Here is an 18526-nt window from a genome sequence, read left to right on the forward strand (position 1 = left end):
GCTGAAGTGTGGGCGCTAGTCTAATCCTTGGGTATGGAAGGGTAGTATTCGACCACTGGAGGGGGTGTTGTGAGCTTTTCCACCAACCCTGGAGGTAAGGAAAGGTTCAGGCCTGTGACTTTTCCACATTAACCTGGAATCCCAAGGCCAGGCCGAAGTCTTGTAGTTATTATTATTATATTTATTTTTGTAGAGCGCAACAGCTACCCTAAGGTTTCCCGGCGCTAAAGTGAAACTGAAACAAGTAATAAGGAGGGATAGTGAGTTAATGAAAATGAAAATCGAGTTATTGGTTGAATAACCATGTTTTCAGATTCTTACGGAATTGCAAATAGCATTCATTTGTGCGAAGATGAATTGGAAGGGAGTTCCACAATGTGGGGGCCAGATAGGAGAAGGAGCGACCTCCCTGTCTGACTCGATTTATCCTAGGTACCTGGAACTTATGTTGGGTCGAGGAACGTAGGGTTCTAGGGGGGTGTATTGCTGGACCAGAGAGCTCAAATAGGCAGGAGCCTTACCAGCCTTGATTCTATGCATAAAGCATAGAGCTTTAAATTTTGCTCGTTGTTCAATACGGAGCCAATGGAGACTCCGGAGACAAGATGACGTAGGGGATCTTTTTGGTAACATACATATCAGTCTCGCAGCTTCATTTTGTACTGTTTGCAGTTTCTTTGTTCATTCAGGAATGCCGGTTGAGTGCTAGTCAGGTGATGTAGTGCAGTCAGCACCTTATCGGCAAACAGGCTGACTTTGTGTTCACCTCCGAAAACTTCCCTGGTGATGTTATGTTATGTTATGTTATGGAATATATATAGCGCCTATCACCGCCGGTCTCTAAGCGCTTAACAGAAGAACATAACACACTGATGCCCATAGAACCCTCAGCTGTTCTACCGCCTAAACTGTCATCAATGCCTTTCTGAATAGGTGGGTTTTCAGTTTTTTTCTGAAGGGTAGTAGCTGTGATTCTTCCTTCAGGGTGGCCGGAAGCTCATTCCACAGTTGCGGGAGAAGCACAGACAGGGCCCTGCCTCCACTGGTTTTTAGTTTGAACCTGGGTTGAATCAGATTGGAAGTTGTTCCTGAACGCAAAGGTCTCCCAGGAACATACCTCTTCAAACGTTGCTTGATGTACTCTGGGGCTTTCCCAAAAGTGCTTTATGGGCCACACAGAGACATTTAAACTGGACTCGAAATTTCACTGGAAGCCAGTGCAACTTCTGAAGCAGGGGAGTTGCGTGCGAGTTTCTGGGCAGGGAGTGGATCAGCCTGGCTGCATCGTTTTGTACTACCTGCAGCTTCCTCGCTTCTGTGGCAGGCCAAGATATAAGGCGTTGCCATAGTCAAGTCTCGAGATGACTGTGGCAGATACGATCGATTGCAGAGTGGAGGCAGATAAGATGCGGACAAGCTTTCGTAATTGCCTCAACACACCTATACAAGATCCGACCACAGCAGAGACTTGAGGGGCCATTGAGAGGTCCGCATCGATCCTCAGCCCCAGGCTTTTAACCACTGAACCAGGAGAAGGGGTGGTTCCTAACTCTGGGAGCCAGTACAAGTCACTCCAGGGATTTTCTTGGTTGCTGATCACCAGCACCTCCGTTTTATCAGCGTTCACTTTCAACAGATTGTTAGCCATTCAGTTGACCGTGAAGCTGAGCAGACTCCTCACTGATTCCTGGGCCTCTTTAGTGTCATCCAGCTGGACCAGTAGCTGGGTATCATCTGCGTAGTTGAAAATTTCGCAGTTCATACGCATGAGCTCCTCCACCAACGGTTGTAGATAGATATTGAAAAGCAAGGGGGATAGAGCCGACCCCTGGGGCACCCCCCAAGTCACGTCACTGATCCCGGACAACTGGTCTCCCAGCTGCACTCTCTGAGTTCGACCTGACAGGAAGGATTCCAGCCACTTTAGCACCTGGCCTGTGATCCCCCACTGCGCGATACGGTCCAGCAAGATGGTGTGGCTGACTGTATCAAAGGCCGTCGATAAGTCTAGGAGAATCAGGGCGCATGGCTGTTTATTGTCTGCCCTGACTCTCAGCTCATCGGCGACCGAGGCAATAACTAGTTCTGTGCTATGTTGGGGCCAAAACCCAGCCTGCCTGGCATGGAGGAGATGGTGTTCCTCCAGATGACCGGCCAAAGTGCTGAGGACGTGCTTTTCAAAGATCTTGCTCAGAAATGGTAACTGCGAGATAGGCCTGTAGTTTTTTTTAAGGCTTTTGTGTCCGTTCCTGCTTTCTTTAAAAGTGGGGAGGCCCTAGCTTCTTTCATCTGTGTTGGAAGATAGCCTGTTGTCAGTGAGTTGTTCAGTAGACTCAACACCTGGGGCAAGGATCTATATTTGAGCCTGACTTGATTTGTCCGACAAGTTCCACTAGGCACTTATCGTCAATGGGGGGGAAACTATTCAAGGTCATAGACGGCACCTGAGCAGTCTGAGTGGGCAGCATGGTTATGACTGGCCGTGCATTGATGTCAGTAATGATGTCCTGTACCTTCCGAAGAAAGAAAGTTTGGAAGAAGTCACAATGAGGTTGATCGCACGTAGAGATCAACCTGATTGTGGGGGGGTTATCTCTGGGCCAATTGCTCCATATATAGGCCCAACAGCAAATGTGATAATGGGCACCCTTGACATGTAACCCTATTAATTGTTAAGGGGGCAGAGGTGCAGTTGCTGTGGGCGAGTAGTAACCTTTTAGGATACCCGTTTTGAATTTCTCACAGAGGCCGAAGTGCGTATGGACCCATTCCAGAAATGGCCAGTGCACTTTGTCTAAGGTCTTTTCTGTGTCCATTGTTAACAGCATGAGCCCACTTTGAGCTTGCATTGTTTTTTCTATGATGTGTAGAATATGCTTCGTACTCTTGCTAGCCTGTCTGAGGAATGAACTCGACCTGGTCTCGATCCACTATCGAGGGCATGTGGGAATTGAGTCGAATCCCTAGAATACCCAGGGAAAAGTTTTAGGTCCGCATAAAGCATCAAGATCAGCTGATATGAGCCAAACTGATGCTTATCTTTGCTGGGTTTAGGTATTACAAAAGTAGATGCCGTGAGAATTGTGGAAGCTATCCCCCAGGAGTAGCTAAGGAGTTAAATAGTCTAGGAAGGATGGGGTTAGGACGTGACCAAAGGTTTTGTAGAAAATAGAGAAGAATCCATCTGGCCCTGGTGCCTTTGCCTTCTTAAGGCGGGAGATGTCTGAAATGACCTCTTCCTGCCGGACTTCTTCATCTAAAGTCTGTTTGGTTTGGTGTGAGTCGCAAAGTGTGAGCTGCTTGCAAATGGGTGTCACTAGCCACTGGGGTGAGAGCTAGGTCTTTGTACAGGTGCTCACAAAAAAACCCTAAAGGGGTCGGCCATGTCTGAATCTTTAGTGATGTGCCCTTTGCAGGTGTGTATTGATTGTACAGAAAATGTTTGCCTTTGTGCGCAGAGTTTATTAGCAAGGAGACTCCTGCTCTTGTCACCCCTGACATAGAAAGAATTTGCAAAGACTAACCGCTGCCTATTCCGCCCGGTGTAAGTCTAGTCTGATTCAGTGTGATTGAAATGCTGTCAATTGGTGCCAGATCCTTGGCACTCCGGTTTGCTAGTGGAAGCGCCCTAGCTTCCTAATCTGGGTAGAGGACGTCTTTTGCTTCCACAGCTTATCAGCTGGCTATTAATTCCCCTCTAATTTAAGGGCTTCCCAAAGTGTCACTATAGAAACTGTGTGTATCCTTCAAGGCCAGATGGGTTGTTCTAGCCTTTTGAATTTGGGAGATTACCACGGGTGATGCAGCAGCATGTCACGTAGTCTCCAGTTGCTGCGGAGCCTCTACCCGGGTTGATAGTGTGAGGGAGACAGCCGAGCGGTCCAAGAGCGATGTTGGGAGGATCTGATTTGTTAAGGAGAAGCTGTATGTCCCTCATGTGTGGAGGTAATCCAGCCTGGCATACGTCTTGAGTGTATGCGAGTAGAAGGTTGTTCTGACCGAGTTTTCTGCCTCTTTTCTTGAGTGAAGGTGACTGAAGGTGACTTTAGCCTGCTATCATTCTAATAGGAGGACTAGAACCTCAGACAGGGCCTATTTACAAGGCGTTTGATGCAATTCCCTACCCTTTTCTTTATTCTAGGGCTTATAAACCTATGTTAAGGGATAGATTCCTTAGTATTAGTATTAATCCATCCTTTTGTAAGAGTGCTAGTATACTTCTAATGGAGTTATGCTTATTTCGGGCCTTGTAGGCCTCGAACGGAAGAGACTCCATCTTTCTTTCTGCCTCGGCAGCTTGAGATGCTTTTAGGTCAAATGTAATGTTTTAGTTATGAGGTGTTGTTCGCTTGGAGAGAACCGGCTCAGGCTGGCCCTTATCGAAGAACTGTTTTTTTCTTCGTATCGAAGACATAACATCAGGCCGGCCGGCTGAGAACGTGTCCTTGGTACGGGGAGGTACAAGAACTTGGTGGGCGGCAGGTTACTGGCCGTAACTTTCCATGCATGAACAAGGTTCCATATTAGCGAAAGCACGAAGCAGTCAGTGAGTTAGTTCGTAGGCAGCAGCTAGCCGTTAGCATCATTGCAGTTAATCATCTTAAGGCAGACAGTCGCCATTTTGAAGTCCGAGAAAGACCGAAAGCTAATACTCTCTTAGAAAGATTGAAGTTATTTTAGCTGGAGCAGCTGGCGAGCTTTGACATTAAGATCAGAGCATGCAGAGTGAAGCAGTTAGTGGAGCGAACGAATACTAGAGTGGCAGAAACTGATTTATAAGATCGAAGCTGGAAGGTGAAGACAGTCCGCGATTGAGAGGAGAGAGGAGTAGTGCAGAACAGCGAGAGTGCAGCTGACGAGACAGAGAATACGAGGAAGATTCCAGTGACTTGGAGGGAAACGGAGGAGACAGAGCATAGTGGTGCAGACGTGTATCCGTGACTGCAGGGGTGATCCTAAAACGAGCCAAGGCACAGACGAGAAGGGAACCCAGATGACTACCGAGTCCAGACTTCATACTCATAAGGTGACGTCGACCCTTTCTTATTAGTGTGCACACACACATTCTAACCTTTCCTTTTGAGGCTATGTGTGATATTGCAGTGTTATATTGTTGATGTTATTAATGAATAAAGATACCCCAGTTCTTAGCGAACTAGTGTGTGATCGTTGCTTCCTTATGATAAAGTTAACCTTTCTTCTAATCAGATGCTGTTATGTGAACGGATCCCTCCAGGTAAATGGTAACTGAGCAAGGGAGTAAAGGAGCACTCGAAATAGGGAATAACCTTTACACAGTGTGATTTGGCCATTCTTGTGTGGGAGAGGATTGACCTGTCTATCTGTCCCATAATCTATAATATTGTATTATCCTAGTAGATAGAGAGAGAGTTCCCAATATGAAGAAGGTATTCATAGGAAAGTGATCGTCGTTGTGTAGTGGCGTTATAGAGAGCATTGACCGTGGTCGATGTGTATACCCACAGGATTGTGGCTTGCGAGAGCACCGGGAGGACACGGTGTGTAACAAGAGCACTGATTGTGGTCAGTGTGTATACCCACAGGATTGTGGCTTGCGCGAGCACTGATGGTGATCAGTGTGTATTGGTAAATAATCGGAACTGCCTCAGGGTAGTCTAGTCTGGGCCCATGTTGCCGCGAGACTATAAGGTATGAGTGTGGTGTTGTAAAGGATCTAAGCTTGTATATTGCTAATTCCCCATCCTTAGGTAGATACACAGGTGCCTTTTGTAAGTAGGTCCTGAGGAGGGAGATGGTTACGTTTCGGCTGGGTTAGTGGTGTTCTAGTCTGATTCTATCTGGTCCGAAAATCCGGTCGTTACAAAGGTATAGTCATGTGTTCCGGTGGGACTCTCCACAAGTCATGCAGTCCTAGATCCCTCTTACATTCTATCCCACTCCAAGACAATGCTCCAGTTTGTGTCTTTGTCTGAACTATCCATGTACTGTCCAAAACCAGGTTCAGGTCACCCCTAATCAACACACCTAATCGGCTGCAAGAGCATCCTCTGGTGCTGTACAGAGGAACTCTTCTAGTCCCTTGTTCGGTGCATATTTAGACCCCACTATAAAGAGTCTTGTCTCCTATTGTGATTTGATAAGTGAGGAGTCTGCCCCTGACCTCCACCCCTTTATGTTCAACTTTCCCCTGGAAGGAGTGGCAACCAAAATTGCCACTCCAGCCTTCTTTGTAGAGACGGAGGAGAAAAACTGATTTGGAAGCACGCAGCAGGCAGTGGTAGTTACCGGGAAGGAGATGTCTCCTGTAGTACACCTATGTCTTCTCCAGTATTCTCAATATGGGAAAGAACCGCTTTTCGTTTGATGGGGCTGTTGAGGCCCTCCATGTTAAGGGTGAGTACCTTAGTGGTGGCTTTTGGCATTAGGGTTATACAGTAGGTGTGGATCTAGTTCTTGAGTGAATCTCAAGTGGGTAAATTATCCTCTAGGATGGTATCCTTGTGGCATCTTGAATGTAGGTCGGATGGCTCTCAGTAAACCCATACATTTTTGTTTGAATATTTTTATTATTATTATTATTGCATTTCGTGCATGAGGTTACATTAGGACAATAAAGAAGACAGCAATCGTATTTAAGTGGTACACTGTTTGTTTTCCCATATATCCATCTCTTGTACCCAACAAGAAGAAGGGAAATGTCAAATATTTCAAGCATAACTGTGCAAGGATATTCATAAATAACAACAGTTTACTGTAATAATCACCACTGCCACATGCAACCTGTAAGGCAAACAAACGGGTTAAGACACCATATTCTTTAAACAGGCAATACAGGCGCGATTCAGAGAACTTATAAGCAATCATGTGTATTTTCGGCAACTGAGAACGGGTGTACTCCGGCAAAGAGGTGCCATCTCAGGCAGAGGGTATGTTATGGTAAATGTGATCTGGACCTTCTGAGTGTCGCTGTATGACAGGTCATTTTTATTGTGTTACAATGTCCCCGTCCCCAAGGGTGTATCTCCTGTGCATTGCCCAAACAAGACATTCTCGGCCCGAGTGCTGTGATGTGTCAGCACATCGCAATCCGCGGAAGCGGTCACTGGGCGGAGTCCAGTAGGGTCCATAGTTGAGTCAATATTCAATACTTTTATTCAACGTGATAACCATTGAACTGAATCCCGTAAGAACAGGGACAGAATATTGTGCAAATGCAAAACTAAAACAATCAGAAGATAACACGGGCAAGCACGGGTGTGCATGGTTCTCCATCAACAGTGTGAGTCGTCTAGTGTGAAAGTCTATCGTCTCGGTGAGAGGGGGGGGGGGGAACACCTCCAAAGTCGCATCGCTCAGGGCTACACAGATGTGTCCGTGTGAGCGCCTGTCGGCTAGGATCACCTCCTTGTGAGAGTACAACTGCAGGGATATCACAAGGGGGGGTCTCCCGCCTTGGTATTAGTATTGAGGTGGTAAGTAAAGGGACGCGAGCCTAAGTGATACCTCTTTGTAAACATGCCTGGTGGAAGGCGGCTAAGACATCATCCCAGGCCTGGGCTATGGGGTACTTACGGATAACCGCTGTCTCCTCCCTATGCAAAGCTATGCTCTCCGCTCTCGCCCAGTTGTCAAAGGAGTGACACCAGTGTATGGCTTGTGGGGGCTCACCATTCTTCCAGCGTTCGGTGATGAGCCTTTTTGCTGTGATTAATCCAAGATCCCAGAATATGGCCAGAACCTTCGTAAGTTTAGTCCGTCTATAAAGGCCCAACAGGCAAGCCTCCCATGTGTGTGGCAATCCTCCTCCCGCCCCTGCTGCCAATGTAGCCGACACCACCACCCAGTAGCTGTGCAGGGAAGGGCAGGCCCAGAGCATGTGCAGGAAACCCACGTCTACCAATCCACACCTGGGACAAGCCGTTGTGGTCAGCCCGAAATAACGATTTATCTTATCTGGGGATAGGGGCGCCCTATGTATTACATAGTATTGAATAATTTTAAAACGGGAATTGCGTGGGATATAGAGAGTCCCAGCAAGTATCTTCGCCCATTCCTTGTCGGTCCAGTCCCGTCCTCTTTCCGCGGTACACTTATCACGTAAAAAGCTGCGGGGAAAATTGTGTGTGTATATGCAGGGCCTGTTATTTTTGAAAGTAGGGGACCCCTATATATTGGACAGTTTTTACTTGCTATACATAGGGAAGTAACTTAGGTTGAAAAAGGTCTATAGCCAAGTACACAAATCTCATAAAAACAGTGTGATATTTCTCATAGTAAGTTTCCAGTGTTTTAAGTGAAAAGGTCACCAACAGAGCCAATATAGAAGCAAATTATTTTATATATTTATTATAGAATATAGTTCCAAAAATATATATCTTTTTTAGTAATATTTTTGTAGTTTTTTTTATATAAAAAATTGATTTTATCTTATTTTTGTATACAGTTTGTTAGATCATTGATAATTCATATACATTCATTCTGCAAATACTTTTAACCACACAGTGAATAGAAAAAGACAAAAGATGTTAGCAATACGGCAAGGTGGATCACGACGCGCGTTTCGGCCAAGTAGCCTTCTTCAGGTGGCCGTGTATTGCTTTGGAGGCTATTTTAGGGGGTCTTAGAATAGCCACACTTTACTAGTTGGTGCGTTTTCTATTTCTGTTTAAAAATATGTACCTATAGTATCATAATACTGCCAGAGTGTATGGAAATGACCGTCCCAGCAAGGAGTGTCCGGGTAGAAAGCTGAATTTATAATTTGCTTGCTTCTTTGGTTATCTTTGATAATAGATAGCTTCTCTTTATGAGTAATTTGCTGGATAGGGAAGCTTTCAGAAGGTTCCACTTAGGGGTTGATTTCTTTAAAAACGATCTTCTAGGCAGTCAGGATTTGAGGTGGACAAGAGGCTCAGTTCTATCGTTATGGGGTCCGTTTCTTGAACGATTAACAACGTTGGTGACGGACAGGAGCCTCTTGGTGTGAATGCTGCATCTCGGCTGGTCTGGCGTGATGTGTGGTGGCAGACTGGATGTAAACCTTATATGCAGGGCCTGTGCAAGCCAATGGACCAAGTGGGACCCGTTCCCCATCACGTGCAAGTACTGTACTAGCAGATGGGTCGGCAATTCTACCGCTAAATCCCCCAAGCACGTGTTAGCGCGTGCATGAGTACTGCATGTGTAAGGAATTGTCCGACTGGCAGCTCCGTGTCAGCGGTCAACGTCTCAAACGAAATTAAAGCACCATCCTCGTACAGGTCGCCCAGTGTGTCTATTTCGGCCCGCGTCCAACTGCTCAGCGCCGCTTCCGTGAGCACACCATTTTCCCAAGGCGTCCCCAGCAACGGCAGGTTCGGGGCATACGGTTTGATGTGACTTGTGAGTTTCAGGCTACGCATGTAGCATTTCCGCGCCACCGCCAGTTGTATCTGTGTGGGGCAGCGGGATTTCGTCAGTGGATGAAACCACACATGTATCTGAGCGGCATTCGTGACCATCGTGTCCAAAGCTGTGTCAGACAGGTTTTTCCCACTCAGCCAATAGGCCACCTACTGCATTTGCGCAGCTAGGTAGTATAACTCCTGGTTGGGGACAGCCATTCCACCAGGCTCTACCGGTGCGCATAGTGTCTGTAGCGCAACTCTGGGTCGTCCCGTATTCCAGATCAGCCTCCTGATCAGAGTCTCGAGTTCCCGAAATATGCGAGTAAGGACATAAACTGGCAGGTTGGCATAGAAATACAGTAGTCTGGGCAGCACCACTATTTTCGTCAGAGTGATACGGCTTGGGACGTTTAGCGGGAGGGAGTTCCAAAACGGTACTTTTGCCGTGAGCAAAGTAATCGTCCGCACCAGGTTGCCCTCTAGCACGTCAGCAGGATCACGATATATAAATATCCCCAAGTATCGAAACGTGGAAGGGTTCCATGCAAGACGTTCTTCCAGGACTGTGATATCGCATTCCGGCGTAGCAGCGTCAAAGGAATACACGCCGGAATTTGCCCAGTTGACTTTGAGCCCCGACATGTCTCCAGAGACGCGGAATATATCGGAAAGAGCCGGTGGGAAGCGGGTCAGGTCTCTGATATAGAGTAATAGATTGTCCGCATATAGCGACACTGCATGAATTCCGTCAGCTAGGGGAATGCCCCAGTCCTCGCCTGAGGCACGAAGTTGAGTGCCAGGGGTTCCATCATGAGAGCAAAGATTAGGGGGGAGAGAGGACACCCCTGTCTGGCACCTCTGCGCACCCGAATAGGGCCGGAGAGCAGTTTGCCCGTTCTGACTCGTACCGTGGGTCCCTGGTATAGGAGTTCCACCAGCTGGAGAAAGTCGTCGCCCAGATCGTATTTACGCAACAACAGCATGAGGTAGGCCCACTCCACAGAGTCAAAGGCCTTCTCGAGGTCGAGTATCAAACATCCCAAGTAAGGCCATCGGGATGTGGCCAGACTCTGTACTTCAAATAGACGCCTGATGTTATACGATGTGCTGCGTGTGGGCACAAATCCGTTTTGGTCGTTATGGACAAGGGTAGTCACCAATGGTGCCAGCCTTTGGGCCAACGTAGACGCTAGGAGCTTATAGTCTGTGTTGAGGAGGGCCAGCGGCCTGTACGAGCCCATATTGGTCCCGTCTCTGCCCGGCTTCAAGAGAGATATGAGGTTTGCCTCATTCAGTGTGGCGAGTGTGGAAGGGCAAAATTGGAGACGGCAGCCTCAAACACACGTAGCAATTCTGGGATTACTATGATAGAAAAGGCCCTATAAAACTCAGCGGGTAGTCCGTCTGGACCCGGCGTCTTCCCGTTGGAGAGGGAAAATATAGCTGTTCGGAGCTCCTCCAACGTGAGTGGTGCGCCTTGATGTTCGCGCTGAGCATCAGTGATTTCCGGCAGGGGCAAGGCAAATAGGTAAGTTGAGATCTGATCGGTGGTAGCCTGTATGCGAGAGCGGTAAAGGTCGTCGTAGTGTGTCGTAAAGGCATCATGGATAGCTCTCTGCGTGTATATGATGGTGTCCGGGGACGCACGTAGAGACATCACCGGGGCGCTCTGGGTGTCTCGCTTAATTAGCCACGATAGTAGCTTATCCCCAAAACTATGTGTGCGTGCTAAGTGTGCAGCGTAGTTCAAGTGCTTCAATCTATCTAGTGCTAATGCGTGTCGCTCCCTAGTCGCCAGCAAGGACCCATTATCTCCCTCACCTGCCTCCCGCTCCCCCTCCAACAGTTCTGATTCAATTCGTGCGAGTTCTCTTTCAATCTGTTTCCGCATTCCCGCTTGTGTGCCCAAACAGTGGCCTCTGAGGACTACTTTGAACGCGTCCCATTCTAATTAGGGGGAGGAGGCAGCGTTATTATTTTCCTCAAAATATTGCAGGAGGCGGGACTCAAGTGCTCCTCTAAACTGGGCATCTAGTAGCAAGTCTGGCTGGAGCCGCCAAGGGGGCACCGGTGGGTGTGGGCGTTCCAAGGCAAAGTCTAATTTGTGGGGATTATGATCCAAGTGTGTGCGGCTTAAATAGCAGGAGTCCATGACTAGGGGGAGCAGGCCACTCGACAACATGTATCTGTCTAATCTGACATGTAGTGTGTGGGCCCCAGAATAGTATGAAAACATCTTTGTGTGAGGGTTACGCTCCCTCCAAGCATCATGGAGGTCCCACTGCCCTGCGCAGTCTGTGAGCGCCCTCATGGCCCTGTTCACCGGAGCGCTGGCCAAGGGGGGGAAAGATCAATCTAGGGCTGCATCCAGAACACAGTTGTAGTCACCGCCCAGCAAGAATGGTATACCATGCCATGGCGCAAGCACTGTTGACAGTTGTGTGAAGAAATGAGCTTGGTCAGTGTTAGGGGCGTAGAGGGAGGCTAGAACAATGGGCTGCCCGTCCAGGTTACTTTGTAGGACTACATATCTGCCCTCCGTATCTACTGTGCAGTGGGAGAGTGCAAAGGGAACCCCAGGTCGCACCCAGATCAGCGCTCCCCGCGCATAAGCTGAATATCCGGTGGCATACAGCTGTCCCCTCCATCTGCATCGGAGTATTAGGGTCTCTGGGCCAGTCAGATGAGTCTCCTGTAATAGTGCTATTTGGATGTGGTGTCTCTTGAGGTAAGAAAAAATCTGGTAGCGGCGGGATGGTGTGTGCATTCCCCGCACGTTCCATGTACAGAATTTAATCGCAGCCATGATGTTTACGTAATATCAGTATTCCCCCCAACTGCCCACCGCCAACAAACCACACCATTGTTTGACTACCTAAACATACACCTGCAATGCTAGCATATCGCAATACACACCTGTGACTCATGAGGAGAATGTGAGGGAAGAACAAAGGGGCAATCAATTCTGGAAACAAAAGGAACAGTAATACAATACCAATAGGTTGACAGCAGAACATGTTATCGTCCAAACGCTCTAGGGAGCTTAAGAAACCGTAGGTTCGGGGGAAGGTCACTGAGCACTTAGTTCTGTTGCTTTTAGCACATCGTGTGATCAGGTGGAGGGTGCCTCCCCCACAGGGTCCGCATGGTCCTTAGTTAGGCTCCAGCAGGCATCATTATGTCACTGGAACACAAGTCAGGTGGATCCCGGTGCCCCCACGGGGGTGTGTTAAACCCAGCAGGGCCTTAGCAATGTGAGAAGCAGGCAAAGAGGAACACCCCACGGGGCAGAAAGAGTCTCGGAGTCAATCAAAAGGGGGCAGATTGTCTGGGTAGGCTTCAGTGAATAAAGTCGGCAGTTTGTGGGCTGACATCTGGTTGGTCTGCCGACACCTGCGAGTCCGGCAGTCCATATATACGCTCATCATCGCTCAGGATATCACGTGGGCTAGCCTCTAAGTTTGAGTCCGCTTCCAGCAAGCCACTGATTACCGCCACCATTCGTAGGGCCTCTTGTTGCTCGCTATGGATAAGCTCGGCCGGAGGGCCGATGTCCGCCTCCGTCCTTGCCCGCCCCGACGGCGGGGGCCGTCGTTTCTCGGGGGCGGGGCTCCGTGTCGATTCCCGAGTCCAACCAGGCCTCCACTGCCTCCGGAGTGTCGAAAAAGTGGGTCTTGTCCTGGGCCACCACTCGCAGCCGGGCCGGAAAGAGCAGAGAATATTTCAATTCCAGGCCGCGGAGACGCTGTTTCACTGCCAAAAAGGAGTGTCTCTGGCGCTGTACCTGGATGGTGTAATCTGGGAACAACATAACCTTGATGTTCTCAACTCTGACTTCTGACAGTTTCCTAGTCTCTCGCAGTATGACATCGCGATCTCAATAGTTCAGGACCCGGATGAGCGTGGGTCTTCGGTTGGTGCCCTCAGGAGGGGGGCCTAGCCGGCACTCTGTGGGCCCGCTCCACCACGAAGTGTTGAGAAAGGGAGCCCTCAGGGAGAAGGTCAGTGAGCCATCTCTCCATGTGTACCTCTGGTTCCCTACCTTCCCATTTTTCCGGTAGTCCTACGATGCGGACGTTGTTTCTTCTTGCCCTCCCTTCCGCATCCTCTGTGCGGTCCTCCAGGAATTCCACGCGATTGAGGAGGTCCTGGACATGCTTGTCCGTCTGCATTACCTTAGGTGTGACATCCGCCATGGTGACCTCAAGGGCAGTCGTGCGCTCCAACAGTTTCTTGTGGTCAGCCCGCAGGTGCGTGAGGTCGATGGCCACGCTATCGATTTTCGTTTCCAGGGACGTGCGAGTGAGCTGCAGGGACTCCTCCAGTTGCTCCATCGCCGCCAGCATCGTGTCTAGCTTAGAGGCAGTCTGGTCTTGGTCTGCCGATTTCGCCATTCTCCCCTTCAGTTGTGTGCTGCTAGCACCGGCTCTTGTTTTAGGTCCCCCAGACATGGGAAGCGTGCTGTGGTTCAGTGCATGGGCGTTTTCAGGGGCCCCAACGGCCTTCCAGAGAGGGTTCGGCTCCTATGATGGCTGAGGAGACCAGCTCAGGGATGTTGCCAGGCGGCGGTGTCCTCCTGATACCCGGGCAGTTCTGGCGCACGCCAGCGGGGCCGTCTGCCGCCAGGGAGGCACAGGGGCAGGCACATGGTATCTCTCCCGCGCGCGCTCGGCGCTCCCAGGTGATCGGTGACCCTCCAGAAGGAACAAGGCGATGCAGGAGGCATGATAGTCCCCAGGCCTCTGCGGGTAAGTCCACCCGCTTCCCCAGTTGTTCAGGCAGCCCGCAGACAAGCGCAGAGTCACAGCAATGCGGGCAGCGCCACTCACCGCTCGCCTTGGGCACGATCAAGTGGGCCGGCACCGGGTTAGCAGGCAGGCCGGCAGCTTGTAGCGCACTGTCCACTTATCCATAAGGGGGGGCTCCGATTCACAAGCAGCAGTGCTCTTAGCCGGGGCCAGGGGGGTCAGTCTCCACGTGTGCGCTTCTCAGGGGCCCGTCGCATTGTCTAATGCCTGTCGCACTTCTTAAGGGTACTTCAGCACAGTAGGAGAGGCCCTCTGTGAGGCGTCCGGGCCCGGGCCCGTGCAGTCTCCCACTGCATCCAGGGGAGTTAGTTCTGAGGATAACCGCCTCTGCCACAGGCCCGCCAAACAGTAATCGCCACGACCTCCACCAGGGAAAGCAGGCCACGCCGGGTCGCTCCGGGCATCGGCTACATGTGGGGCAACTGCCGCAATATCTCGATGTGGTCGCTGGGGTCCGCTCACAAGCCCCGGACAGTCAGGCACCAAAAGGCGGCATGGTGTGCAGTGTCGCACCGGGCAGGAAGACACACCAAGATGGCTGCCCCGGTCCGTCGCCTCCAGAGCAATCAGCCGCGACCCACCAACGCAAAATCCCCCCAGGGGATCAGGATGGTGTCCCGGTGTGTCTCCGCTAGTATCGGGGGGAGGGCAGGTCCTGTTTCGTGGTCTTCCAGGCCCGCTCCGCGTCAGGCAGCGGCCAGGCCTCTTGCTCGGGGCTCAACCCCCGGTCTCGCTTCAGCTCTCGCGCCGATCAGGGGAACTCGCACGAGGGGGACACGCTTTCCACCCCAGTAGATGCAGCCAGGAGCCACCGCTCGGCCCCAGACTTGGCAGGAGCACGGGGGCAGCTTCACGCTGATGACAGGGGCGGTGTGCGGATGACTGTTGCGGGGAATTTGCCTGTGGAAGGGGAGCTCAGCACGGAGCTCTACCCGGGCACGTCTGCTGGCATTGCGTGCCTAGCCACGCCCCCCTCTCAGTAAACCCATACATAAACCTCAACTAAAACAAGGCAACACAAAACATCTAATAGAATAAAGTAAGGTGAAAGGCAAAAACAACAAATGTCTCAGTTCTGGGAGTCAAAGATTAAGGGTCCAAGTGTGGCCAAGCTTCCCACCGCCCCCAAAAGAAAACCAACCTGCAGTAGGTAGAGTGCTGTTTCCTCTCTACGGACCGCTGGTCTGGGCCAGGACTTCATGGATAGATTTCAGTGCAGCCTTTTGACTCTGCTATGTTCGTGGGGGCTGAGCAGGTCATATCTCTGCCCGTCCTGTGGTTCTTCCCTCTGAGTCTTTGTCGTTGCGAGTGAGGGGAGGTCGTCCTCCAGCTGAGTCGATGCCCAGAATTTGACAAGTTTCAGTCCAGTATCTCATTTGATAAAGCTTCCCTTCTAGATAGCAAACAATGTGGAAAAGGTGACCCCAGGAGTATGCCACTCCGTAGGTGTGACCAGTCTAAACTCTTCTTTGCTGCAGTGTAATTGCAGAGAGGTCTTGGAATAGCACTGGCGATTGATCTCTGAAGCGGAGGGGGTGCTTCTCTTGCTTTTCAGAGGATTTCCCCTTTTACCTGAAAGTCTGAGAGGTATACTAATATGTCTGCCGGTGAAGTTCCATCTGGACATGGCCTCCCGACCCTGTGGGCGCTGTCTATTTTGATAGCAGTGTCTGGGCCTAAGATATGGCAGAAGAGGTCCCTAGCGAATGCAATGATGTCCTCTTCTCCTTTCGTTGGCACTCCCTATGCAGATATTATTCTGGGAAGATCTGTTCTCAAGGCCTTTTGCATGGGCTTGGAGGTCCAGTTTTTTATCCCGAAGGTAGATTGTCGTCTGCTGAAGGGATTTCAGTTCTTCGAGATCGCTGTTTCCTCGCTCCTCAAGGGTGGCAACATGGTCTCAAAGGAGAGAGTCTTCTGATTTCCTTGATGTCCTGTGGCAGGTCCTATTTAACGGACTTCAGGTCCTCTTTTAGGGGCAAAAAAAGCGATTTGATGACCTGAGCGAGTGACTGATTCCTCTCCTCCCACCTGGACCTGTAACTTTGACGCATCTAGAGTGGCTGAGGAGTCCCCGTGGCTGATCCAGAGAGCATATCTTTGATGGAGTGGTCTTTTTTGTTACGGGTGGTCACCTTTTCCCCTATGGGTGAAGCCAGACGCGGATTCAGCAATTATGGGTCCGCCTTACCAGTGGCCTATCCACACAGGTCCCGTGCAGTGGAGGAGCCGGGCCAAAAACCCCAGGTTGCAGTTCGCTAATTGATCCGCCCTAGGAATTGGATCATCGGTTTTAGATACAACCGTTTCACCCAGGTGTAGCAGTCGCTGCAGTGCAGTAAACAGGAAGCTCCGATATTGCGGTGTGGGTGCAGTTGTGGGACTGGTCCCCCACTAAGGATATTCTATTTGCTCTGAGTCTTTATGGGTTCTGGTCAATCTCAGGGGATCTACTGAAGTCAAGAGACTGGTGGCTGGTTGTGCATTCCCTACACGCTGGTGGTCTGAGCCTTGCCCATTCAGTATCAAGGTGTTTTAAAAGTTCCTGCTATGGATATAGGCCCTGGTGCTCCCTCATTGCCAAGTTGATTCCTTGCAGTGATCCCCTTCAGCGCCCCTGGGTTGGCACACAGGCCCTCTTTGTCAGGGCCACCCAAATCTGGTCTGAAGTGGTGAGTAGGACCGCTCCAACTGTTCCCTTGTGGTTCTCCTAAGGGGTAGCGACACTAGGACTGCTCAGGCCTCCGCTTCCACCCTTGCCTAGGCTCATGACTCAGTTATATAAACAAAAGGAATCCTACTCGCCGTGAAAGGGGAAAGTGTCAACCACAGGGGTGTGGGGGCACTCAGTGTTCTGTAAAATACCCCTCACACACCAACAGGCCCCTTGGTGTCATGCTTCATCATAGGGGTCTTCGCACCCCTCTAACGGGATGCGGCGTGCTATGACCTATGACTACGCGGGAGCACTGATAGTATTGACTATGTGTGGTGCATGTGGTGTACGTGGTTGGGGTATTAATGTGAGTGGTGGGATATAGTGAAGGTTTAAAAAGTACCTGGCTCTTGGGTGTATAGGAAAAAACTTTATTCACAACCCTGGGCTGGTACTGTTAAAAGAGGTGCAGTGCGAGGTAGTTCTCTGTCGTGACTATGGACAGTACCTCAGGTGTGCGTCGACATGTTTCGGAGCATATGCTCCTCCATCAGGACGGGGGCACAACTTCCCCACCTTACTCACGTATCTCTATTACTTTCGTGTAAATAACAAAAAAGTGCAGGACTATTTACAGTGTTTTAATGAAAGATTATAGGCTATAATGTGCCTACAGCGGTTATTGGCTCAGGACACATGCAATTGCATGACTCATTGTTAAAAGCTGTCTTTTTGTAAATCGTCTTGCTTCATGAGCACTCAAGTACGTCTGGGATTTATTGCTATTTTTGCAATAGACTCGGGTGACAATCAGTCAGCAAGTAGAAAAAGAGGTATGAGGGCATTCTAAGTTTATATAAGACTTTTTTTGTCTTACAGCTACGTGGTCCTGATAAGAACTCCAAAAATGTTTGCTCGTTTGAAACGCGTAGACCAGTTCTTCTTTCAGCTATAGGAATTTAAAATGAATTATAATTCTGAAAAAATGGTCTGATCTATTTTTATATATTTTCCCATGGCTGTTTTTGTAAATAACAAATGTAAAGTTTTCTAAAATTAAGATTTGGAGTGTGTGGGCAGGTTGAGTGTTGAATGTAAAAAAGGAGAGTGTGAAGAGATTATGAGAGAGTGAAAGAATGATAAAGAAGATAATGTTTTATGAAATATGATTTTGTTATGAGGTGAAAATGTAAAATTATGTGTTGAAATTGATATGCGAAAAAAAGAATAAAAGAAAAATATTTATTCCAGACAGAAAGAGAAGTCTAAAATACATGTTGTTGGATTTTCAATGTGTTTTTCTAGACTAAAGGTAGAAGGAAACTAGCAGTACTGGCAGTTGTTTAGTTGTGTTGTTCTCACCATTAACAGCACCCTCTGCATAATTGAAAACATAGGAAATGCATAACCCTGAAGATTCTTCAAACCTGCTGAAAAGCATCCACTGCTTCCGCCTATGGATCGGTTCTCCAAATGAAATACAGAGGCAATTGGAAAGTTGTTTTTTAAAAAATATTTTTATTGCGGCGAAGATAGTAAAAAGGCACAAGGCATACAGTCATCAACCCAGTTTATATGTAAACAGCAGGAACAAACAGTCCCAAAGTCGATACACAGCCATATACGGCCCACATCCCGGAGGCAGGGCGGCGCAGGAGTAAAGCATATATATTAGTAGGGAAAATTGCATTTGT

The sequence above is a fragment of the Lissotriton vulgaris genome, chromosome 1_1 (genome assembly GCF_964263255.1).
Source record: "Lissotriton vulgaris chromosome 1_1, aLisVul1.2, whole genome shotgun sequence".
In the NCBI taxonomy this organism is placed as follows: domain Eukaryota; kingdom Metazoa; phylum Chordata; class Amphibia; order Caudata; family Salamandridae; genus Lissotriton; species Lissotriton vulgaris.